Source organism: Melospiza melodia, chromosome Z (assembly GCF_035770615.1).
Source record: "Melospiza melodia melodia isolate bMelMel2 chromosome Z, bMelMel2.pri, whole genome shotgun sequence".
Lineage (NCBI taxonomy): Eukaryota > Metazoa > Chordata > Aves > Passeriformes > Passerellidae > Melospiza > Melospiza melodia.
In genome coordinates, this window is record NC_086226.1 from 30,393,130 (window position 1) to 30,419,043 (window position 25,914).

General features: G+C 39.0%; 1 long non-coding RNA gene across 5 annotated transcripts; it reads left to right on the forward strand.

Moving 5' to 3' along the window:
• Positions 1 to 784: 784 nt before the first annotated feature.
• Positions 785 to 24,862, forward strand: LOC134431949 (uncharacterized). Of its 5 annotated transcripts, none has more exons than XR_010031157.1 (8): positions 2,480 to 3,116; positions 5,617 to 5,736; positions 6,481 to 6,836; positions 8,514 to 9,400; positions 11,953 to 12,072; positions 15,419 to 15,541; positions 18,244 to 18,435; positions 24,345 to 24,862. It is a non-coding gene; the product is annotated as an uncharacterized LOC134431949 (long non-coding RNA). The 5 variants fall into 5 exon arrangements; XR_010031158.1 differs by lacking the exon at positions 24,345 to 24,862 and having other exon boundaries at positions 6,481 to 6,579; positions 6,695 to 6,836; positions 18,244 to 22,210; XR_010031160.1 differs by lacking the exons at positions 2,480 to 3,116; positions 24,345 to 24,862 and adding an exon at positions 785 to 1,387 and having other exon boundaries at positions 18,244 to 22,210.
• Positions 24,863 to 25,914: the final 1,052 nt, after the last annotated feature.

The window sequence follows — 25,914 nt, forward strand, 5'->3', positions numbered from 1 at the left end:
AAAATGGATTTTTCAGCTGAGATTATGTCACACCAGAGGAGTTCAAAGATGAACTTCTGAGTGTGACTTTTTAACAGCAGATTTGTTCTGCAAGGCATTTCCACAAAAGATTCATCAGGGTTATATTACAACTTGGGTAATATTTCCAGAGGCAAAACACATACATACATTTAGAAGTGAAAGTAGCCTAAAACATATTGGTGTATAGAATGAGAATTTCAAAGTGAAAAAGAATAATCATAAGTAGTTTTTAATTTTAGTTATGATTCAGCAATTGTTAATATATTTCCAAATACTTCTGGTCTTTGTAAACTGTGGGAGGATTATACAAAGATAACATTCTCTTATACAAAGATAACTTACTCTATACAAAGATAACTTATTTTACCTTTCAATATAAAAATAAATTTTAAATTATTAATGTATAGAAGAATGTGCACAGCATATCAGTAGTGAAAAATCTTCAGAGCTAAAATAAAGATTTTCCAACAATAACTGATACCAACTTATCCTGATAAGTTGATCTATGAATTTTATTTCCAGTTTTGTAAACCTCAGAAATGCCGGAGCAAAAAATGGCATATCTTAATTTTTCATTGTTCCAGCTTCCTCTGTAGTGTGTTTTGCCTTCTTTTGGTTGTGAGAGTTACTGGAACCAATGCTTAACTGTACTGCAGCATCTCAATTTCTAGTGTAAGAATTAATTTAATTATTGAATTTTGATTGATTAAGCTACAAATTAGAGTTAGTGCCACTAAGACAGTCTTTTATAAGAAAAAGAAATTATTTGATGTTTAAATAACTCATATAAGAAGAACAATAAATTGTATCTGACAGTGGTAAGGCTTTAGACAACATTCTGCTAAGGTTTGCATAGTTACTTACTGGAAAATTATGTTTCAGATAAAAATGTTGAACATTCTAATTTGAGGATATTGGGTCATTCTGACTATTAAGTTTACTTGTATTCCTCACAGGGTTAAAACAAGTCTGTCAGACGGAAATGTGATCTCTCCACGTGGAGCCTATTCCCATGCTTGACAACATTTAATGTGTTTGTCCTTACATCAGCCTCGTGGGTAGTGTGAAGTCCAGTGAAACACAAAGTGGCTCACCCAGGATAACCCAGGAAAAGGGTTACATTTAACTATTCTTTTTAGTTTTTTCTGCCCCGTGCCAGGTTATTTTTGATTCCAAGGATAAAGCTGAGTAGATAGAAAAGGCTACTTGGCGTGCATTGAAAAAGTCAGAGACATTCCCTGCTGACCTTTATTACTCTTCTTTCTTTCAGGAGAGAGCACACCATGCCCTTTGTACAGACAGCATGTTTGGACTTGGTTTGGGAAGGATGAGAGCTGCAGTCTGCAGCACACAGCGCAGATTGCAGGTGAGCATCTGTGGCAGCAGACAGCACTGTGAACACAGCCATTTTGATGAAAACAAATGTTTAAGCACTTTTATACATTGGTACTGTTGGAAATTAGATTCCAAGTATGAGTGACCCAAAAAGTGCTGTTCAATTTTTTTTATCTGCTAGGACTTCTGCAAAGAACTTTATTGTTTGTAGATCTCTAGGGGCTTTGTGGTTACAGATCTCGATTTTTAGCTGGTGTATCAACTACAAAAACTGCTTTCCTTTTAAGGAAAAACTTGTTACAGAGGTGTCTTTTCTAGGTTTACGAAAAATACCGTCCAGCTTTACTGTAAAAGTGGTGTGCTCACTTCTACATTTTAACTGTCTTGGGATTTTCAGACCAGAAATAAAATTTCAGTTATAGTTTCATATTGATACACACTTCTTTTAAATATGCTTGAAAGTTTCATAAAATTATTTCAAGCTTTTCATAAAGTTGTAAAGACAAAGCTTATTAATTCTAAATTACATTGAGTCTTTTTCTTCTCTCAGTTATACACTCTTGAGGATGGTGGAGCTTCACTAGTGTGATGCATCAAGCCAGGGGCAGTGCAGGTGTTAATTACATTTTAAAAAGCAATAATTAAATAGTTTTTACTTCACACAGAGACCATGAACTCCATGAAATAAATTAATTGAATTTAGGAGTAGGAAAATAAGATAACAGTTCTGGATTGCAGAAGGCACTACCAGAAATCTGTGACTAGAGTGGTTGGAAAATAAATTATACTCTTTTCACACACCTTTTTTAATCACTGTTTCATTTAATTTTGATAAGGGAGGTTGGATTAGATGTCCTTTTATAATTCTCTTCCAAACCAACCCATTCTGTGATGATTCTGTATAGGCATGGACAAGCCTGCGTCACCTAGTACGTATCAGCTTTATCAGTGCAGTATAATTCATCACTATTTCTACAGCTCCTCCGCAGCCGTATCCTTGAGCAGTGAAAGAGAAAACAGTTCTCAGGAAGTTCTCATGACAGTGCACTAATTTTTCCAGCTGTTGTGTACTGCAGAAGTTGTTCTGCCCACTGAAACTCTGTGAATCATGTATTTCCCTCCTAGTAGGAAAAAAAAGTGACCCATCCATGGCCCATGAAAACCTTTGCACTGTTTAACAGACCCTCAAAGCATGTTGTGTAACACCTGAGTTAGAAGCAGTACAGGTGTTAAGTTACTACCGGAGAAACAGAAAACCTTGCAAGGAAAGGACATCTCTCTATGGGATTGTAACAAGGAATATAATGTGGTCCACAAGGCACTTAGTTTTATCCTCCTGGCCAAATGAGTGATGAATAGGCTGGTTTTCACTGTGATTAAGTTTTTTCACAGTAGCTGGTATGGGACTGTGTTTCAGATTTGCTGAAAACAGTACTGATAATACACAGATGTTTTAGTTATCACTGAACAGTTCTTATACAGTATCAAGCCCTTTTCTGCACCTTATCTCATCCCACAAGCCATCCTAGGGATGTCTGAATGTCTGCCTGCCAATGGAAAGCAGTGAATGAATCCTTGTTTTGCTGTGCCTGTGTGTGTGGCTTTTGCTTTCCCTATTAAACAGCTTTTATCTTGAGTCACGAGTTTTCGCACTTGTTTTCCTCTGATTCACTCCCCTGTTCTGCTGTTGGGGGAGGAATGAGCAAGCAGCTTTGGAGCTGAGTTGCCAGCTGGAGTTACACCGTGACATAACCTTTCAGGTACCTTATTTCACTTCTTTTTTTTTTAAATGAAAAAAGTACTTTTTTCATTAAAAAAAATACCAGAATAAAGGGAGAGGGTATTACTATCTACATTTTCCTAAAACATATACTGTGTAACATTGTGAACACTCAAAAAATCCACACTTGGAGATTTTCAGAAGAGAAATTTTTCAAAAAGAGACAGGATCTTGTAATGGCAGCCTGAAGCCAGAAGCATCACACTTTCCAATTCTTTGTCTGCCAAGTATGCAGCTTATCTGATTCACAGTATGACTGTCCACATTTAGTCCTAAACAGAAATCCTCTGTAGTTCAAAAAAATTAAAATTCTGGGCTTTTAAAAAAGGAAGTAAAGTACGAAAGGGAGATCTCTCACAAAAGGGCTGAATTTCTCTGGGAACTGAGCAAGCATTTCTCCAGAAGATTTCTACTGAGAACAGCAGGGCTATCAAATAGCACTTTTATGTCTCTTATTCAGATAAGGCCTTTGTTCACTGTTTGCTACATTTTCCCTCTTAAAACAGAAGCTAGAGAAGGTTTCTAAACTGTACATTTGTTTATTTCTCTCTTGGTGTTATCTATCTGCAATAGCTTTTGCCATTTTTTATGTGTGTGCATGTGAATATTATCTGAATGAACAAGTACAGTCATCAGTTGTAGTTCTTATTGGAAAATATGAGATAGGGAATGTGAATATCATCCCTAATGCTAAGTTTATACTGTGCGGTTTTTTTTTAATCACTCTTCTTCCTTTACAGACCTAGAGTGAAAATGCTATCAGTAGAATACATTTAGAACGTGAACTACAGGCACAAAAAACTGCCTTGTTGGAAATGTGCACATTCTTTCACAGAGTGAGGTAGCAGTTTTACTGTCAGTAGGCACTGATTAGAGACCAGACAGGATGTGCTTGGGGTCATACTGAACAGTGCTGTGTGATTTGCTGTCCTATTAGCAATGGTTGAGTCTTGCCCAAAGTCCATGTACTTTTGGCATGGATGAACTTGGACTTGTGTGCAGGTTTGGGTCTGTATCTGGAAAACAGTGTACACATATCTAAACTAGTCACATTTATATAAACCCCAGCTAGCAATGAATATGCAAAATCAGGCTTAAATTGAAACAAAAATCCTTTATCCAATGCAAGATTAATTTTTTGAATAATAATGACAAATCATTACTTTACTTTCACAGATACCATTAACTGCCCTGGGGCACAACTCTGCAGGATAGAAAACCTCCTTTTTTCAGGTTCTAGATAACTTCACTGCTGATAGGGATATACTGACATGTGAGCATACAGGATTCAGGGACAGAAGAGAGTAGATGGGTGTTTAATTTTGGAAGGAAGGTGGTCTCAATTCATCTGGAAGATAAATTGTTTTTTTTCACAGTGGTCCAGTAAACATATTTTTAAATCAGTCTTTGTTTTTCAATTCAGTAAGCTCTGTCAAGCTAACAATAAGTTTGCATAGCTGCAGTGAATCAGTGGTGGGTTAAATTTGTGTATAACAGAAATCACTGACACTTACTAAGAAAAAACTTTCTCTTTCAAAGACAAATAATATATATCTTAAAATCATACTGAATTTGCCCTTCTGTGAGTTCCCACCAAATCTTGTTACAAATGTTTTATATTAGGAAATAATAAATTGGAGAATAAAATTGGAATTCTTTTGACTTTTTTTCCACTTAGTGCTCCATGTAATGTAGGGCACAGTTATGCTTTCTGGCTAAGTAAATGCATTTCTGAACCTCAGTTCTGTTTAATGAGCTAGCTGAATACCCTACTCATAGATTAACAGAATCCTTTAGGTTGGAAAAGACCTCTGAGATCATCAAGTCCAGTCCTTGACTGATCACTGCATTGTCAACTAAGCTGTGGCACTAAGTGACACTTCCAATCATTTGTTGAATGCCTCCAGGGATGATCACTCCACCACCTCCCTGAGCAGTCCATTCCAATGTATAACAGACCTCTCTGAGAAGAAATTTTTCCTAATGTCTCAATTCCTTTTGATGTCCAAAACTGGCACACCATTTTGCTTTCTATTTATGACACAAATCCATATTGGAAAAGAGTCAGCCCACTTGAGATAACTTGATCTCCCCCTGATACTTGTTGTAAATTGTGTCTCTCCTGAATTCCAGCTCCAAGCAACAGCACAGTGCCTGATTGCAAACATCCCTGCAGCCAGGCTGAGTTTGGACGCCACATACCAGCAGGTTAGGATCCTGGCACTCATAGCTGGTTGGATCATGCTTAGCAGGCACTGAGAACACACTTTTAAACTGTAGTTCCCTTGTTTGTGGTTGTCTTTGAAACTGAGGAGAAATTCCTGAGACTACAATGTATGGTACTATTTTAAACAGATGAGAATCTGATGGTGTTACAATAAATATTGTACTTTTGGTGTGTAGTTTTCAGCCAGGTTTGGAATCCTATTGTTATTACGTTGGACATTCACATATTTACTTACTGCATCCTTTCATTCTAGAAGCTGTCTTCCTCCAGTAATAGATTTTAAAGGCATCCTTCTTCAAAAACAGATCAGCAGCCCAGGATAGCTTTATTTTTTTCTGAGCTGTGCCTTCTTTTATGTGGGACCTGACTAAAAGTAAGTATTTCAGTTGTTTTTAAAAGTGCTAAAATTATCCCTGTAGACTGCAATGTGCTTGCACTCCATATACTGCAATAAAGCTTTGGCAGAAGAGCTCAGAATGAAACAACAATTTGTAGTGCACTGTATAAAGTACTGAATACTTTCATAAAGGTAACAGCATTCACTTATGCTTAGACAAGCTTATTTTGACTGCTGACCTGTAAGATGAAAGGAGAGGTCCTCATTCTCTGTTGACACCTAAAAAATTGTATAGTTTCAAATGTAAAAAAGTGTTCTTGATTGTTGTTGGCAGACACTATATGTTTGGGTTTTTTTGAATATTTGGGTTTTTTGAGTGGAAGATTTACCACTGGTTGAGGTAAATCATACATTTAGTAAAATGCCATAGTCATAACATCAGTGTTCGTAGTAACTGAATTTTACTGACAGTATTGAATCATAGAATGGTTTTGGTTGGAAGGGACCTTATAGATCACCTAGTTCCAAACCTGCCATGGGCAGGGACACCTTGCTCTAGACCAAAGCTCCATCCAACGTGTCCTTGAACACTTCCAGAGGTAGGCAGTCCACAACTTCTCTATCCAGTCTGTTCCAGTGCCTTCTGAGCCTCACGGTAAAAAACTTTCTGATATCCAGTCTGAACCTATTCTGTTTCAGTTTGAAGCCATTTGCCCTTGTTCTGTCACTGCACACCCGTGTCAAAAGTCCCTCACCAGTTCTCTTGGATTTCTTCACCAGGAACTGAAAGACCACAATAAAGTTTCTGCAAAACTTTCCCTTCTCCAGGCTGAACAACCTCATCTCTTGGATTCCTTTGCCAGGAACAGAAAGACCACAGTAAGCTTTCTGCAAAAATTTCCCTTCTCCAGGCTGAGCAGCCTCATCTCTTGGATTCCTTCACCAGGAACTGAAGGACCACAGTAAAGTTTCTGCAAAACTTCCCTTTCTCCAGGCTGAACAACCTCACCTCTTGGCCTGCCTTCATAGGAGATGGACTCCAGCACACTGATAATCTTGGTGGCTCTTCTCTGCTCACTCCAGCATGTCTGCATCCTTTGTGGGCTGTGGATCCCAGAGCAGATGCAGTGCTCCAGGTGGGCGCTTACAAGGGTAGAGCAGAGGGGCAGAATCACCTCCCAGCCTACTGCTGCTTTTGATGCAGCCAGGCTGGTTCTCTGGGCTGTGAATGGACATTTCCTGCTGACAGCAGGATGCAAGATGATGAACGACTAGATCAAGAAGTGTGAATGTTTTAACATGATATGTGTGATTTTTTGCTGTTATTTCTGATTATGGTTACATCAACTCAACATTATTCCTCTCTCATGCCTATTATAATAGTAGGTAGATGGTAACAGTGTTAGGTGAATTTAAAGCACTTAGAAATCTGAGAGAATGCTGAATACTGAATGTGGCAAGGAGTTCTTTTTGTTGCAGTCAATACAAAATGAGATGGCCTTAAAAACAATGCCTTTATTCTTCCTTGTAAAGATTAAAGTGCATTATTTCAAACACTTGAGTGCTACAGTTAATCCTAGCATCCTATGTACTTAAATGTTACTGAGGATGTTCCTGTAATCTAGTAATTAGTAAAGCAAAGCTTTAGTTATCTAATTGTAGTTGATAATTCCAGACTTCTAGTGATAGTGATAAATACATTGTGGAAAATGCAGTATGGGGCTTTTGAGAGCTTTCATTTCTTTAAAGGAGGGAGAAAATGCAAAATCTGGGTCAGATGTTAAAAGTTTGCTTGGGCACAGCATCTTGAAGTTCTGGATGCTTCATGTTGTATACAGCATCTAACAAAAAGGATATAATGGGAAAGGTAGGAAAACCATTTTTGGGGAAAAAAGTAGTTGTGTATCTCAGTATTTCTTGGTGTGCCTAATTATTTGTCTTTTATTTTTTTTCTCTTGCTGTGTCTGCCCAAACCACCCTGAATTAAATGTTTTCCACATATCTCTTCATGGTGAGAAAGGCTGAGACTTGATAAAATTGTTCCTTAAGATAAGAGTCATGTGTTTTCTCCTGTTTTTCTTTGACTATGTTCTCTCTCTGTTTACAATCCAATTGTTTTTCTAGATTTTGCCTCAGTTGTTTATTTTGTGGAAGCAAGGAATTTATGCACTCCCGCACATAAACATCTGCTCATCTATCATTATGCTGAATTCAGTACTACAGTCAGCACTTTGCATATGCTTTTATGCTTGTAGTCTCTCATAATTTTTATCTTCTCAGGTCTCACATTCCCTCTCTCAGGGATTGTCTTTATTCTTCCTTATTCCTCAGATTTGTCACGAGACTCTTCAGAGTTTTGTGTTTTTAATAGAGTTCTGGCTGTCCTAGGTTCAGAATGCTTTTATTTTTGTACTGTCTGGTTTTGTGATTTTTTTTTCATTGTTTTGGTAGCTATGCTTGTACAGACACTTTAGAATATTTTTCTTAAGGAAAAAGCTAAAACAAACCTGCCTTTGTCTCCCTAATATACTACCTAAAATACATAATCACATAATGCATGCTCAGGGTAGGAGTTATTGATACCAACATCACAACTAAATTGCACTTTCCATGTTTATAATTAGAGCAGATACAGGGATGTGTCCTAGGGATTGACCCTACCCTGAGTTGGTTGATGAGTAAGAAACTGGGAAATGATATCAAATCCCAAAGTTGGATGGCACTGAAATAGTACTGGTTCTTGCACCACGTCAGGCTCCAACCCCACCCCTGTCTTTCCACCCCTTCTGAAGTAGTTTTCTTGTTTGTTACAGCATAATTGAAGATTAATTGCGTGGAAGAGGCAGACTGAAAAGGAGCATGAATCTGTGGCCACACGGTCACTGGAGAGTAACTGGAAATACTCTAAATCCCAATAATGTACTTTGTTCAGTAACAGTTCTTGAAACAGCACCAGGTATCAAAATTTTTATTTTATTTCATATTTCAAGTTTTATTTTTAAAATGAAACTGTTATCAGTGGCTGTCAACTCATGTGTTTCCTGTGGTGGAAACATTTTTCAGCCCTTTGATGGGAAGCAAAAGAAGCCCCATTAGCAGGGGAAGATGCTAAGCCCATGCACTAAGGTGTTCATGGCACTCTGGGTAACTCCAGCACCTCTGAGTGCTCCAGTCATTCCATAAGCATTTAATCTAATGACACTTTAATTAATTACAGACCTTGAAACACAGACCAGAAGAAGGGCCTTGTGACATTAAATCCCTTTGATGTTCCTGCCAACCCCTGAATCTCAGGTGTTGAACAGGGACTTGGCAGTGGTGGGGAGCCCTCACCTGCGAGGTGAGACCCCTGCTCGGGACCTTCACTGAGGGAGGAGAACCTGGAGCGGTGTCTGTGCCTCACAGGAAGGTCCTACCTGCTGATCCTTACCTCTGGCTCCTGGGACTCACTGCAGGGCTGTCCTGCAGTGTTAGCAGACTGGCTGACCTCGGGAAGGGAGCTGGTTCTTAGCAGTGCTAAAAGGCCACCCTGGCACACAGAGGCACATGCAGGAGGATTACGGCGCAGTCTGAACTGGGCACACTGAGCACCTCAGCGCCATCAGAACGAACAAACAAACGTGTGATGCACAGAGCCCTTTTGAGTGATGCCTATCAAATGCACAGCCCGTGGCACTTTGTGCATTTGGCTGACTGCAAGGTAAGGTGCCTGCTAAATACTGTTTTCAGGCTGAGTAGATAATTCCTCTCAGAACACCTACACAAATGACCTCTCTCTTCCCTGGATCCTGCCCAGGTTTGTATTAGCTGTTGTTTGAGGGCTACGTACCTCCTAAGGGTTGCATTTTCTCTAAAGGAGACACACACTAATTTATTCAGAAAAAGTAATCTTCCATTGCCTCAATACAGGCACACTCTTATTGTCCCTGTGAATCTCCTCAAAACTGAAGCACTTTTAAGTAGCTCAGTCTTTAAATATCCTCTTTTATTCTCATTCAAGAAATTCTGGTTTTGATAACAGTCAAGGATTTTAGTTTTTCATTTCAGCTAAAAACAAAAGGTCAAAGTAGAAATATGGTAGTTTTTATTCCTTTAATTATGGGAGTATTTCCTGACATGGAACAGTGAAATCTGGTTAACAACAAATAATCAAAGAAAAATAATTTTATCTTTGATTTTACCTTTTTAGCAATTCTTGAAGTAAAAATACACCTCTGTATATGATTTTGCTCACCCACTACTTTTAAGCCTCAGTAGGAGCCGCCCATGTTGTACAGTCATCAGCATTTTGCCTGTATTTTTATGCATGCAATTTGTCATCAGTTTATGCCTCTTTAAGGCTTGGCAGTGATTTCTTAAAAAGTCTCTTCTAATTGCAGTGTTCAAAGACTACTTTTTTCTTCCTGAGGCTCCTTGGTAAAAGACAGAAGAAAGCATAGTGGCAGAAGTATTATAAACTGAAGCAGATGGGATTTTGGTTTTGTAGAATATAATGAAGCTTGCACATAAAGTTAATTGTCCCATAACCAAGTACATTTCTTGAACTATGATGAAAATCAACCAGATATTTCCAGGAGGAAGGATTTTCACATAATTTAGCAAAGTGTCAGTAAATAACATGCAAATAAATAGAATCATTCCAAGCTGGGAAGAATTGGAGCAGTCAACAAATAAGCTAATGCAAGGAGTTTGGCTGGCTGATGCTTTTGAAGATGTCTAGTCCTTTCTGATGACCATGTTTAAAATACTCATGTAAGTCAGAAACTTAAGTGAGTAATGCCAAGTACTGAAACATCAAGATTACGAGAAGCATTGAATGGACTCATCCCCAGTCACTTCTTTTGGGATCTGTCACTAGCTCAGATTTGACAAATATATCATGTAAATCAGATTTGAAAAATATATCATGGTCATTTGAGATTTCTCCATTGAAGGTGAAATAAGCTTTATCAGTGCAAAAATGTAAATGCCTTTTCAGATCAAAAAGTAGTTTGAGCAGGGTTTTTTAAATGATATCTAGTGTAGTGTTCTGTTCTATTTGAACAGAGAAAACTGTTTATAGTTCATTATGGAGAAGTAATAAAATATGTGCTACTGTGACAGACTAAACGGTGGTAAACTTAGTACTTACCTTAATTGGCTGTAATTTTAGGGATTAAAAAGATGCTATTAGATCTGAGAACTTCTGAACAGGCATCAGAGAATATTAATATAAACTGCAGAGGCAAAATCAGTGTCTTTGGTGTAAAAAACAATAAGCATGCAAGACCTTTCTTGCTTGTTTTTTTTTTTTTTTTTAATGTTCTTACTAGTCTCTGGACTGTCTTACCTCTTGCAGTCTTTCCCTTTTTTTTTTCTGTCAACATGTTCTTGGATTATAACTCTTTGCCATGATATATATTTAAAACCTAATAATTTTTTATTCATTCTTTAAGTGTGCGCTGTAAAATTGTATGTAAAATATACCATGAACCTTATATAAAATATAGAAAGAGTTGCCAGCCATAAGTCTTGCATGTGCAAGGAGACAAAGTGTTCATATCTGATTATGCTGCCCTTCATCAATATTGGTGGAACTCTTATTATAAACCAGTAGTCTACAGTCTGTTTATACAGACGGCTGTCTTTATTAACCACAAAACAGTAGTTTACAACAAATTCACCTACTTGGTTTTGCTTAAACTACAAGTGGTCATGTTTATGTTTTTTTTCAAATACTCAGGAGTGGTTTTTCCCCAATACAGAAAATAACACTGAGTAGTAATGATCTAATTCTGTGGGAAGAATTTTTTGAAAGAGGAAATCTCTTGTGCATATGGGATAGTAAAGTAATATCTGGAAGATATGTACATGATCTGGAACCTATATGGGGGGAAGAGGGCAGTTCCCACAGGTGCTTCCCTAAATTGAGATATGCAATCATACTGTTTTTGAAAGGTAATATCCTTTTATCAAGGAAATACTATCAAACTAGAGGAGATTCAGATTCCATATGGTCCTCCATTGTCTATAGGAGGCTTTGCTTCCTTAATCTCAAAGCACAGATTTAGGCTGTAGCCATACAGAGTATTTGTAGGTTCTTTCTGCAACAATTCATCCAATATATTTTCTACCAGCCTGGACATCGTGTAACTGAGTTTTCTAGGTCCTTGTTTCACTGTCTACTTCAGCTGTATGAACTTCATGCCTTTCAAAGGAAATCTGTCATTGCTTTTTGTTCCCTGCTCCCCATCCCTACTCCCACTGTTGAAGAAAATCTCTGCACGATGGAGTCCAAGTCTTCTGTGTGACTGGTGCAGAGCTCACAGCCTGGCTGACAGCAGCAACAGAGGAATGCATGGAACTGAAGGAGTGGCAGCCAGAAACAAACAGGTAGTCTGGGGACACCTCAAGCCCACAGCAGTGAAGGAAGCCCTGGGTACCTCATGACTTTTGCAACTAGTCAGAAAGGGGGGATTGGGTTTCAGAACATAGGCATGCACTTTAGCACAACAGGCAGCTTGCCTCCAGCTATAGAGAGAGTAGCTATGGGAGTCTACAGGAACCTTATCTCTACAGTTGCTTACCCCCAGTTTTTGTCATGTGGTATTATCTATAGGAGTGAGCAGAAGAGACTAGGGGAGTGCTTCTTGTCAGAAATTATCTAGAACTCAAGCTTCTGCTATAAAAGTATAGTTGCTTAGGGAAAAAAAAAAAGTGAGGCAACTTATAAATTAAATCACCAGCTTCTGCTGTCTACTTGGCTTATGTACCTGCCCCATTTCCTTTCTTGTTCACCTGTTGTGTTGAACCCCAAACACATACTTCCCAAAGCCCTCAAGTCCTCCCATGTCTTAGAAGACTCTAAGAAAAACAAAATTGTACCAATCAACCTGATGCGCAGTCCTAGAACTGAAAGAAGATGTACAGCCCAAAAGCAATTTTTAGCTTTCAAAAATAATGAATGTAAAAGGCCTCAGATATCTAACTGAAAAGTTCTGAATACATACAATTAAAGGGCTTACTCAGATGTGTGTTATTTGCTATGATCTCAGAGACAGATAGGTGGGATTTAGCAAATCTTTTAGTAATGGGATGAAGTTATGAAGCACAAACTTTTCTACCAGCTATGTCTGGATGTAAATGAGAAAGTAAACACAGGGAATAATTAGAGAAAGCTGCAAACAGCTACATAAAGAGCTTTATTCTTTGTACTCACAGTGTGAAGCTTGATGCCAGTACACTGTCTTTACTATTAAAAAATATTTCGGGATAATGTAGATAAATTGACTAAATTCTATAGCTGAATACTGCAGCAGCCAAAGAATGAATACAAGTGCACAGGTCTCCACACTCATTTATTCCTGAAGAATTAGGAATGCTACATTACTTTCTTAAAATGTAATAAGGCCATAGGGCAATACATAATTTTTAAAATGTGAAGAATTTAATGGGGCATTTGCTGCTAAAGAAATTTAGTTTCTGAACTTGTGATAAAATGCTTGTAGAGCAAGTAACTATGCCTCTTTTTCCCTGCAATATTTCTTCTGAAATATATTCTTAACAAATGGTGTTTAGAACAATTTAATTGAGTAGTGTTGCCACTCCTCTGTAGATAGGAAGACAAGTGAGTGATGGTCTTAACAATGTTTGCTTCTATGGATCATCCAGGGGAAAGCTCACATAATCAAAACTGCTGGTACCTCTTTAGATGAGACAGTGATATTTGTTATTCCAGACTGAAAGGAGGCTTGACTAAAGGATCTGTGCCCTCATAAACTGGAACATACGGATCTGTTCCCAGACTATCTGAAAAATAGAGACTGATGTTTGCATTATGAGGACCATTCCTTCCTGGGTACTTTGTGTCCTTTCCCACTCGGCTGCCTACCCATCTCCAGAGTCCAGGTGTTCTGATCACCTGTGTGTTAAGGAGGTAACTGAGACAAGTGCACCATGTTACATGGGCCGCTGTTTTCTAAAACCTCACTTTGTGATGAGTTACTTTGTCATCACATCAAATGTTTCAGCAGTACAGCTCAGCTGGCGTTTTTTAGGACTGAGGTGAAGTGACATATTCTGTACTTCTGTAGAAGGTTTATATTTTAGACCATAATGTTTATGTTCTTGTGCAAGGGGTAAGTAGACTGCTTGGCTCTTGTCAGTGTTTGCACGATGACATTTGCACTTGGGAAGTGTTGTGGTTTGACACTGGCCCAGCACCAGGCACCCACAAGAGCTGCTCATTCACCTTCCCCTGCTACAGCTGGGCAAAGGAGGGAGAAGGGAAAAAAAATTATTGAAGGCTTCCTGAGTGAGACAAGGACTGGAAGAAATATTTCAAGGGCAAAACAGGCTCAACTTTAGTTGCAAAGTGAAATTTATTACTCACAGATTCAGGGGAGGATAATGAGAAGTAAAATAAGCCCATAAAACACCATTTCCCCCCAGCTCCTTCCTCCTTCTCGCTGCCAGGGATAAAGGGCTGGGGAATTTTGGTCAGTTCATCACCAAGACTTTCTTCCACTGCTGCGGGAGAGGAATCCTTCCTGTGTGAGGCCATGGAGTCCCTCCCATGGGAACAGTTCTCTATGAACTTCCCCAGCGTGGGTTCACTCCCACGAGCAGCAGCCAAACCACACCTGCTGCACTGAGAGTCCCTCCCACGGGCAGAAACTCCTCCTGAAACTGCTGTGGTGGTCACTCTCTCTCTGCTGGCTCTCCCACTGGATCACAGCCTCCTCCAGGCATCCACCTGCTCCTGCATGGGCACCTCCCCCATGGGCTGCAGGTGGATCTCTGCATCCCCCTTGGATCCCCACGGGCTGTGCATGGATCTCTGCATCCCTTACAGATCCCCACAGGTTGTGCATGGATCTCTGCATCCCTTATGGATCCCCACAGGTTGTGCATGGATCTCTGCATCCCTTATGGATCCCCATGGGCTGAGGGTGGATCTCTGCATCCCTAGTGGATCCCCACAGGCTGCAGAGGCACAGCTGCTTTGCCATGGTCTCATCACGGCCTGCAGAGGAATCTTGGCACCTCCTCCTCCTCCTTCTTCTTCAAAGACCTTGGTGTTTTCCAAGTTGTTTCCCTCACATGTTCTCTCTCACCTCCTCCTTTTCGCTGACTAGAAGCTGTAACCTTGTGACTTTGTTTTGATTTTCTTGACATCAAGGTTTGGCTCTGCTGGACACAGTGAAAGCTTCCAGCAGCTTCTCACAGGAACCACCTTTGTGGTTCCTCCACTACAAAAAACCAGGCTGTGCCAAACCAATACAGAAAAGTTCTCAGGGTAGCTACAACTGGTCCCTGTGGTTTGCTCCATCCAGTCCTGTCCCCTCTCTTGAATCAGCATGTTACTTTGTGTACAGCTTTGCAAAACCCTGTTTCAAGAGTTGATCTAGTTGAAAATCACTTTTTGTGTATATTTGATTTTTAGTTTCATTCTCTGCTTCAGCTCACTCTTTGCACAAGGTCAAACGGTGCACATAGGCAAAGATAGAAGATAAGTGGACAGTGGAAGCTTGAACTGAACCGGTGAAATTTCATCATCATTTCAGGGGAGGAAGTGGGGAGGGGAAGGAAGAAACTGCTTTCTATACTATGTTGTAGTGGCTGTTGTTGACATTCACATTGAAAGTTTATTCTGGATTGTGTTTTTTTTTCCTTTTATCTCTTTATTATCTTTTTGCAATTGCTTAAAAACAATGCTTTAAAATTTTGCATTTTACAGTGATTTTGATTGATCATATTTTGCCCTGCTGGTTGTTCTACTTCAAGGAACATGGCCTTGGGAATACTAATGACTATGTCAATCAACAAGTTTCTGAAAATTAAGGACTTCCAAATTCCAAAGGTGCTCAAATTATGCCTAATTTTCCTGGACATTCTTCTTACTTATTCCTTCTTAGTAGAAGGAATAAGAATACCACTTATTCTTGAGAGTGGGATATGAACAATTGCTCTTTTTATCAAGTAACAGAAATGCCTTCTAAGGGAGACTTAAAATTTTTTATTCTGGTTAAATGCATGAATAGGTTATTTTTTTCCCAGTAGAACATAATCTTCTCCTTCATTGAATAATGTGGCTTGTGCATTCACTCCACATATGGGAAAGTAGAACTGAGTTCCTTCCTCTTCAGGAGACAGATTTACGGTCCTGAAAAGAGTGCCATAAATACACAGCTCTCAGATGAGTGCATTTGCTCTGAGCTTGTAAAGTTGTCTCTCTTTGTCTAAACCAAAACACTGAGCAAGGGCCTCGGGTCCTCCTGGGGGATTTCAAAACAGTGGAGCTGAAGGTTCACTGCTTCTCTGTTCCAATCAAGGCAGAAAGAAAACCAAACCTGGATTCTGCCAAGTATTCCAGCTAGGAGCTGATGGAGTTTTCTAGAGCTAGGGTCCTTTGTTGAAGCTATTTCATCTTCTGTAAAATATTTACACACATGCCAATAGGCATTCCATAAATGTAGGCATTGACATGAGAGGTCTCCTCAGGCCTTGTAATCCTGTATAAAATGATGTTTCTTCATAGGGCAATTTTATGAACTTTAGTTTTTCCTCAAATGAGTGTCCCAAAACAAAACTTTTTGTTTCAGGCTTAAAAGATCAATATTTTGTTAAATGGACCAGAACTTCTCTATATCCTTTTTCAATCTCCAGAAGGGTTGACAAAAATAAGTTTAGCTTTATAAAAACCAAATATGATTTACCTTTTTTGTTGATTCAACAGCCAAGGTGTCAGATGAAATGACTTCAGAATACCAAAAACCATTGCCCTGCCATTTTCATGAATATCTGTATCACTTCTTAATTTAATCACCTTTCTGTGGACATCTGTTGAGTACTATATTGCTTCAAAGTATTTCACTTTAATATTCTTAATAATTTATTTATGGTATTTTTTGTGATTATGTTACATAATACCGTCTTTCTAGACTATATAAACAGAAAGGAATAATTTGCTGTCTCAATGTAAATCCTAATACTGGTACCAGAATTATCATGTCTGCCTAGTCAAGGGAGGAATTTGTAAATGTCTCCATGAAGATTTTTTCCCACTATTTACTCAGTGCTCTCTTGTGACCATGCTTAATGAAATGCAGAAATCAGACCTGAATATTTTAGAAGTCTATCCATCTGTATTTCTCTTTTAGCATTCTCTTTTCAGTATGAAATACTGTGGCAAGAGCTACATCTGTGTAGCTTACAGAATTCAGATTATGTAGGAAGATGAAAATCTAATTTAATAAGGGGAAAAAAAACCCCAAAAAAGCTGAGAGTATAGAAGTGTCTATAGTGGCATAAAATAAATTCACAAAGATAAGAAAACCAAGGTAAATCTCCTTTTGTAACATTTTATCAATATTTTGCACACCCGACCTCATGCAGCATATGTAAAAAACTTGAATAAAGACAACGATGAGCATATTAGTAATTAATGCAGGCAGATGCAAATGCAAAAAGAAAATTTGCTGACACATTATCAACTGATTGTTTTCACCCTTGAAATATTTCACAAATGTATATGTTTTCAAGATTTGAAAGAAAAAGAAAACAAATAAGAAAAAAATGTATTTTTAGATAAAAATATAAAACCCCTGAAGTTTACACCTGGAAATCATTAATAATGACCTAGTATCAATTTTGCCGCTTTTCTGTACTACTCCCACATAGCAAGAATAGTATAATTCAGTTAGACTGTTTAGACAACTAGATACTTTATGTTGTGAATGTTAAAATAAATTGGTCTTATTCTATGCAAGCTTTAGTATAAACACACTGTAAGCTTTGTAAAAGAACCTTATCAGTCACAAGACACCTCATCTGCATTTTATAATATATTTAATTAGTGCTTATGGGTTTTAGATGGGACAAAGTAAAGACAAAGTTCAACCAAAACAGATGGAGCTACAGCAGGATTTGTAAAATGGGTTACTTCACTGCTGGCAGCCTAGATCTCATTTAAGAGAAAGAATCAAAGCAGAGCTGAGAAAGAAAAGGAAAGCTGAAAAGGTCACATAGAAAATCTGAAAACACACTTAATCAGAAACTTTATTTGCATGTTTTTCCTCAATATTTTTGTGGTTTTGAATTAATATGACACCCCTCTCTCTGAGCTAAGGTAGAGAAACTGCCTACAAGAGTGTATCTTTAATTTCAGGATATAACCATGGTCTTACTGCATGTTTTGTGTATCACGGAAGAAATGGAGAAGGTAGATAATACATACACTGCTGTAGGCTTTGCTTCATTAGTCATTGTGCCATAGAATCAGAATCATAGAATGGTTTGGTTTGGTAGAGACCTTAAAGTTAATCCAGTTTCAGCCTGCCTGCTATGGGACATCTTCCACCAGAGCAGGTAGCTCAGAGCCCATTCCAGCCTGGCCTTAAACACTTTCAGGGATGGGGCATCCACAGCTTCTCTTGGCAAACTGGGCCACTGCCTCACCACCCTTACAGTAAAGAATTTCTTTATGAAATCTAATATAAACAAACTCTCTTTTTCCTGTCACTACATGCTCTTGTAAGTTGTCTCTCTCCATCTTTCTTGTAGGCTCTCTTCAGGTACTGGAAGGACACAAGTCGCCTTCTTATCTTCAGGCTGAATATTCCCAGTTCTCTCAGCTCTTCCTCAGAGGAAAGGAGCTCAATCTCTTCAACCATCTTTGTGTCCCTCCTCTGGACTGTCTCCAGAGGTCCCTGTGCCTCCTGTGCTGGGAGCCCAGCTCTGTGTGCAGTGCTCCAGGTGGGTCTCAGCAGAGCAGAGCAGAGCAGAGCAGAGGGGCAGAATCCCCTCCCTGCCCTGCTGCCCACGGGGCTCTGGGTGCAGCCCAGGACACCTTTGGCTCTCTGGGCTGGCAGTGCCATGGCTGGGCCATGTGCAGCCTCTCACCCACAGCACCCCCAAGCCCTTCATATCCCAACTTCTTTTCTAAAGATATTAATGAATCTTTACAATAAGCACACTAAATTATCTTGGAATACTTTTCAAGGCTATATTGTATTTATGAGGGCTTGCTTTTAATATTAATTTAAATTAGATAGATAGATAGATAGATAGATAGATAGATAGATAGATAGATAGATAGATAGATAGATAGATAGATAGATACTATTACTGGAACAGATTTACAGAAAATGCCACCTTTTTTAATACGCTCTTTCTTAAAAAAATCCAACAAAGTATGGATGTGGCACAACTATGACTTGTGTTAAAAACCTAATTAATAATTTCATTTTAATTCATAACTTACCTTGCTTGCATCAGTGGGACTACTCATACTGAAAGCTTAGATATGCTTTGCAAAAGCATGGTCTTCATTAATAGTTAATACCCATGGACATTAATTTATTTAATCAGAAGCTAAAATACTGACTTTACAACCTTTAAAAAACCTGAATTACCTAAATATTTCTTCTCTTCCAAGTAAAAGCCATCTCATTTTCTTCCAGTTATTTCATAAATTTTTATTAATTTCAGTTTTTACCTCCTCTTCTTCTCTTTCCCCTGCAACATTGTACATTTCCCTGGGACAGATATTTTTGTTTTAAATATTCCACATTTTCTTTTTATATTTGCTATACTTGTGGCAATCATGAGCATGGCTTGCAAACAAATTGTTTGCATAACTACCAAAAGACATGGCCAATGTGATGAATACTTTACATGTTTGCCTGTGTTTCCTAACAGCTACAGAAATAAGCAAAACCCCACACTCTTCCATGATTTTAATGTTAAATACAATGGCTAAGCTATTCTTTATAAAGGAGAAAAAGCTACCTTAGCTCCTGCCACATGACACAACTGTTCTGCCAGATGAGAAACAGCCATAAAAGATGGCCTGTAAATGGTTAAAAAGATAAAACCCTTAGCTGTTGAGGCACTGGATGGAGGACTGTGGGAAAGTGACCAAGGAAGACACCCTTATGGAGTCTGAAAGTTTGGCTGTTGTATACAAGCTTGGGATGCCTTTGGTAAGAGTTAGAGGAGACAGTTGCATACGCTCATTAATTATTGTAAATGTCACTTTCTTTTATGTTTAGTTCCTTAAGATTAAAGAGAGCCTTGGTTTAAGAAGACTGACTGAACATTGCATTAACTCCCGGTTCCAGTCTTCTGAAGGGAACAAATGCAGGCACCCAAATCTAATTATCTCTGTGAAGTTAAGCAAGGTTGTGCAGCAGTGGTCGAGCAAACACTATATGACTTTGCTTGGCTACAGGAAAGAGTATAGCTGCAGCAGCACAGAGGCTCATGTTCCCCCTTCTTCAGCGTCTCATTTAGGGTTTGCTCAGAGATCAGTACCCCACAGCCTGCAGTGTAAATGTGACATGGTCTACTGATGGAATTAGTCCCCGGTTTTTAAGGGTTAATCTTGCAAGGTGCTGAATGCTTCCCACCCTATCAATTCCATCTAAATAGGAAATACTTGACAATCCCTTTCAATTTGGGGTTACAGATTCCTAGTTAAGGTGAGGCACAGGCTGGCTGCAATGGAGGTTGAAGGAAAGCATCAGCACCTAATAATAGATGGTGACTTGGTGAATGATATTTATTTATTATTTATCATCTGCTATGATATAGCAGAAAATGGACTTAACTGGTTATTTTTAGCAAGGTAAGTATTATTTATGGTTTCACTACTTTCTGGCATGACTATTTGCTATTAAGAAATTGCAATCTGGATAAGAGAACAGAGTAGATTGTTTTAAGGTTTTTAATCATGTATTTGCTCAGAAATTGAGAAATTTACCTGAGAAATTTACTATGTAGTAAATGCTTAATGCTGCACTTAATGACCCCAGAAATAGTACAAATTTCAGGAATTCTGTACTCTTGAGCCATTCACTAAACTTCTGGGACCAGTGTGTCCCTGGGAGCAGTGTGTGAACTCGGAGCAGTGTTTACAGGTCTCAGGGTCATAAATTCAGCTATCCTGTGTGCATAGCAAAGCCATCCAGGTTCCCTGTGAAGTGACTGGAAGAAGTAAAGCTCTTGGGAAGGTTATTTGGAAGAGCTGTAAAGAGGCACAGCCTGTGGCCAGGTAAGGGAGGGACCTGAAATTCTGCCTCTCCCCTGGGCTTATCTGCACCCCTGGAGACAGGTGCCTCAGATTGATGGGGAGGCTTTGTTATGCTCAGGCAGAAGGGTGGACCTTGGGCACTGATCACTGCTTGGCCTTAGGCTGTAACTGATAAGAGGCACAGTAAGCTCGATTTAATGACAGCCTATTACACACTCAGGACTCTCAAATTCTAGAGAAATATGCTACCTATCCTGCCGCAGAGTAATCGTGAATTGAGGCCCCATCACTTCCATTACAGAGCATTGCCTTTGTGCAGCCAGGAATGCCCACGACTTGTAGAAATAGCAAGGTTACTGGAATGAGGCAAATCTGTTCAGGAACTGGCAGGTACTTAAGGGCTTCCCTCTGTGCTTGATGGTGACTGACATCACAAAGTTGTGTATATAAGGTTTCGAAATATTCCTGCTTGCCTGTCTTTTAAAACTCCAGTTTCTGTAAAAAAAAGTTCAATTTCAGCCCTTTTAATGCAAGCTGCTTATGCAGTGAGATACCAAGAGTGGGCTGCAAAAAGGGTACTGACTGTATGCACAGGAGTTCAGAGTTGAAAAGAGGGAATAATGAGATGCACCAGGAAAAGAAATGTCCTAATTGTGTAAGAGTTAGTGAGGAAAGGAAAACTAAATAGGGGAAGTGAGGCAAACAAGCAAAGACTGAAAGCTGAGCTGATACTAGTGAAGGAGGAAAAAGAACAAGTTAAAACCATCATTACAAAGTATAAAACTAAGATTTACAATGAAATGTGGTGTCATTTGGGACTCTAATTGCATGCTTTACTAAACATTGCTAGGAGCATTTATCATGCCAGCAGCCATAGGTTTAGCTACTGTGGGCCTCGGTGCCATCTGGAAAGATGAGCATTCACTTGAATGGAATGTTAGAGATCATTGTCATAGCAATTCAGAGCAATCCACACTACATCTGTGTATAGCACCTGTACATGTTTATGGGGTTTTTTTTGAGGTGACTATTTAGGCTGTTTAATACATACAGTTTTTAAAATTATAAATAAATACAGTTATTTTGGACTGAATTGTAAAAAATAAGGCTTAGTCTTCTATCACTTCAATGCTTTCCCCCCCCCCATTACTATTAAAATTAAAAAAAAAAGTAATGTGAGTTTTTACTCCATTAGCTATGAGATAGCTTAAAATAATTCCTCAAAACTTACTGTGTGGATGTCATGGGACAGAGAGAGAGAAACGGCAAGCGCTTCTCACAGCGGCTTGTGAGAATTTTTAGGGAGTTGTAAGGACGTGATAACTTGTTAAGTATAAACAATCTGCAGGTGGTGTTTTTCTACTTTGTCTCTGTTCTTTTCAAGGACGGTGTATGAGGAAGATGTTTTTGTTAGTTAGCTAATCAAATAGAATGTATCGTATCACTAAACAAACCGTGTGGTTCTCTTGAATAAAGCCTTCTTTGCTCTTTCTACAACACTGCCTCATGCCTGTTCCTGTGCCGTTCTCGGCGCAAGAGTGAGATTACTGAGGGCTGGACAGCTGATATATATATAAACTATTGTTTCATATTGTAATTGAAGACATTACTTTTTAAAATCAAAAATATTTGAAGTTTTTATTAAGAATTAAACCAATACTTTAGGTCATGTTATTAATTACATTTTAACTTTTTTCTTTAAAGGAAATTACTTTTATCAATGGATCAGTGCTAGCTCACTCCAAAACTCAGTAAAGATGCTTTACTTACAGTGAAATTCAGTCTGAAATCCTGTTAAGTTCACTGTGTTAGTGTGTTTTAAGCCAAGTAATCACAGACTTGCAGTGATGACCCAAAGAAGTCAATATATTTGTAGCTTCACCAGGAAAACATCACTAAGAATTGCATATACATAGAGTGCCATTGACTACTTGGATGGACAGCAGTAATGGTATTAAGCACAGCTGACTTCATATCTCCCTTAAAACTCATACAGGCTTAAAGAAAATTACATAAACTCTGAGTATTATTACATCATCACATCTATTACATCAGAATAGTAGAATGTAGTTGGTAATAATGGGTGGCTAGTGAAAATTATACCAGAGATATTTTTCTGCCATGTGTCACTTCTCTGTTAGCGTGAACGGGTAAGTGTTGCTCCTACATCTCTCACACCTCAGTGTTGTGTTTTCAGGCTAATCACAGAACCAGAGCATGGGTCAGGCTGGAAGGGCTCATAGCAAGTCATCTGGTCCTCCCTGCCCAAGCAGGGCCATCCTAGACCGCATGGTACAGGATTGCACCCAGATGGATTTTTAACATCTCCAGTGAGGGAGACTCCACAACGTCTCTGGGAAATCAGAAAGCATTTCTTCCTCATGTTCAGGTGGAACTTCCTGGGCATCAGTTTCTGCCCATTGCCTCTTGTCCTATTGCTTGGAACTGCCGAGCAGAGCCTGGTCCCTGCTCTGACCCCTCCCTGCAGTCACTGACATTGATGAGGTCCCCTCTCACTTGTCTCCTCTCAAGGCTGAACAGGCCCAGCTCCTTCAGCCTGTCCTCAAAAGTTATCCCTTGGGAACTTTGTAGCCTTGAGCTGGATGTGCTGCCCGGGCTCCATGTCCTCCTTGTCCTGAGGAGCCCTGAACTGGGCCCAGCTCTGCAGATGTGCCTCACCAGGGCTGAGCAGAGCGGGCAGGATGGCCTCCCGGACCTGCTGGCACTGCTCTTCCTAACGCAGCCCAGGACACCACCAACCTTCTTGGCCACAAGGGCATACTGCTGGCTCATGGATGGCTTGCTTTAGAAATTACCATCATTTTACTGTGTTTTATGCCTTAAGAGTGCAATGGTTTTGGTCCTTTAAATGTTCTACCTCTGGAAGTCACTGTCTTAGGACACCTGAGTTTCACTCTACTGGTGACTGGCAGATATTCCTGGACCTTGGAGAAAAATTAGAGGTTTGGTTCGGTTTGTACTACAGCTTTATTTGGAGCCTACAAAAGCAGAGAAAGATTTTTGTTGCTCTTTTGGAGTGTCAATAGCCATTTTGTGGTTTTGGATTATTTTTCTAGCCTCTGCCCTTTTGAATGCTTTCCCACACTAGAGATATTAGATGCCAAATACCTCTGCCCTAAGTTGTATGTATTCCCTACAATGGCAAGCTTTCAAGTTTGGTTTTTTTTTTTTAGTTTTCCTTAAGGCTTCTAGTGTGTGTTTATATGTCACATGAACATGTTTAGAAAAATATGTAAAGAGAGCTGGGGGGAGAACAGGGTGTCTTGATGCTTACTGAAATACTTCTAACAGCTTTACTAATAGGGGAGTTCATTTTCTGGCATAAAATGGAAGATACTGCTTAGTCTAAAAAAGGCAAAACACGTTTATGAGCAGAATTTGTGTGACCTATGCATTTCCTCTCAGTCACTCTGCACACATTACTGAAACACATTCACTCTGTTGCTTCTCTTTTATTTTCCTGTGTTACATTTAGGGCCTGTCTTGTCATATAAATTTTCTAATCATGTGCTTCCATTAATTTAATTTCTTTTCACTTCATTTACACCTCTGTAAATATTTTCAGGTTTCCAAATAACACAGAAGTTATTTGTGTTTCTTTTTTACTTAGCTCAGTACAATATAACTGAGCTGAGCTGAACTTGGGACAAAACTAGAAATTACATGAACCAGTTTTTAAGACTGAAAGCAACTGGAAAGCCATATTCTGAATTCACTTGAGCCATGACCATTACTTTCAAGGCCAACTGTTCTATTGCTCATGAAATTACTTGTAAAGCTCTCCAGGAAGTTTCTTCATGGCTGTGTGTCTCTGCTCCAGCCAAAACCAGCACAGAGGGTACATCCCCTGTAGAGGGATCAAAGCATGCATACAGACACCTTTGCCATAACACTTAAGGCACCTGCATGCCAACATCTTGTCAATCTTTACAAATTTAGGGATCAATTCTATGGATTCACCTTGACTTTCCAACACCTGCTTTTCAGTATTTTAATAAATGGAATGGCCTCAGGCTATGATCAAGCTTTTCCTCATTGAAGTCAGCAATTGCTGCCATAACTGTACTGAAGTCATCAGGTAAATCAATGGCCAAATCGACTTAAGAAAATAGGAATTGAAGAGCCACTAACAACAACAACAACAACAACAGAATAAATAACCGTACTTGCAGACTTCTTGTTCAATTTAGTTGATGCTGTCAAGCCAAACATACTAACTTTCTTGAACATTGTGTTTTTAGTTCGTGGATGACTTTTCAATTCACTGTTACCAAGCCTATGAAAAGAGTCTGAGGCTTAAAAAGGCAGTCAAGAATTGTGCTAATTGACATGACACTGAGAAGAACCCTGTGGTAAGAATAAACTGTAAGCAGAATTGTCAGCATAAATATCCTGCAACTGGCTAATAACCTCTCCTTTCCTGATCCACCTGGGAGGGATAACAGGCACCTTTCACTACAAGGTTCAGGACCAAAACCCCATCAGAATAAATCAAATTCTGATTAAGTCTTTAAACTGTGATGAAGGGGAAGGCAGCAAACATGGTTGCAGATATTTAGATGGAAGAGGTAAAAAGACACCTCAAGAAGCAGCACTTCTTAACCAATGTTGGATCACTTGACAGAATGACAGTGTCTTACCATATTATAGTGTATTTTGGACTATAGTGACAATTTCTGTATGCCTTGGAAAAGTCTTGCTGCGTAAAATCACAGAACCATAGAATGGTGTGGCTTAAAAGGGACCTTGAAGATCATCTAGCTCCAAACCTCCTGCCATGGGTTCCAGAAAAACTTCCTCATATGAATCTCCGGCTGAAAAGCATTAGCCTGGTGCCCCATCTGCTTTACCAAACCAGAAGTAAAAAAGTATAAGCTTTTATGGTAAAAAAATTGATTCCTAACTGTATGTAAGTTTTATTCAAGGATAAACTCACATGAAAAGCAATCTTGTGCAGTTTCCACACTGAAAACTCATCTGGGAGTCTCCCTTCAAGATAAATTATTTTTATTAAGAGGCAGGAAGTCATATCATGTGATGGATTTAAAGCTCCCTTCTACTCCCTCCTATAGATAGAAAAAAATATGGAGTTAATTTTTCATAAAATACTGCTTGTGTTCTGTGTTTGAAATCAATAATACAAGATTAATAGAGACTTCCTAAATGAGAAAGAATACCCC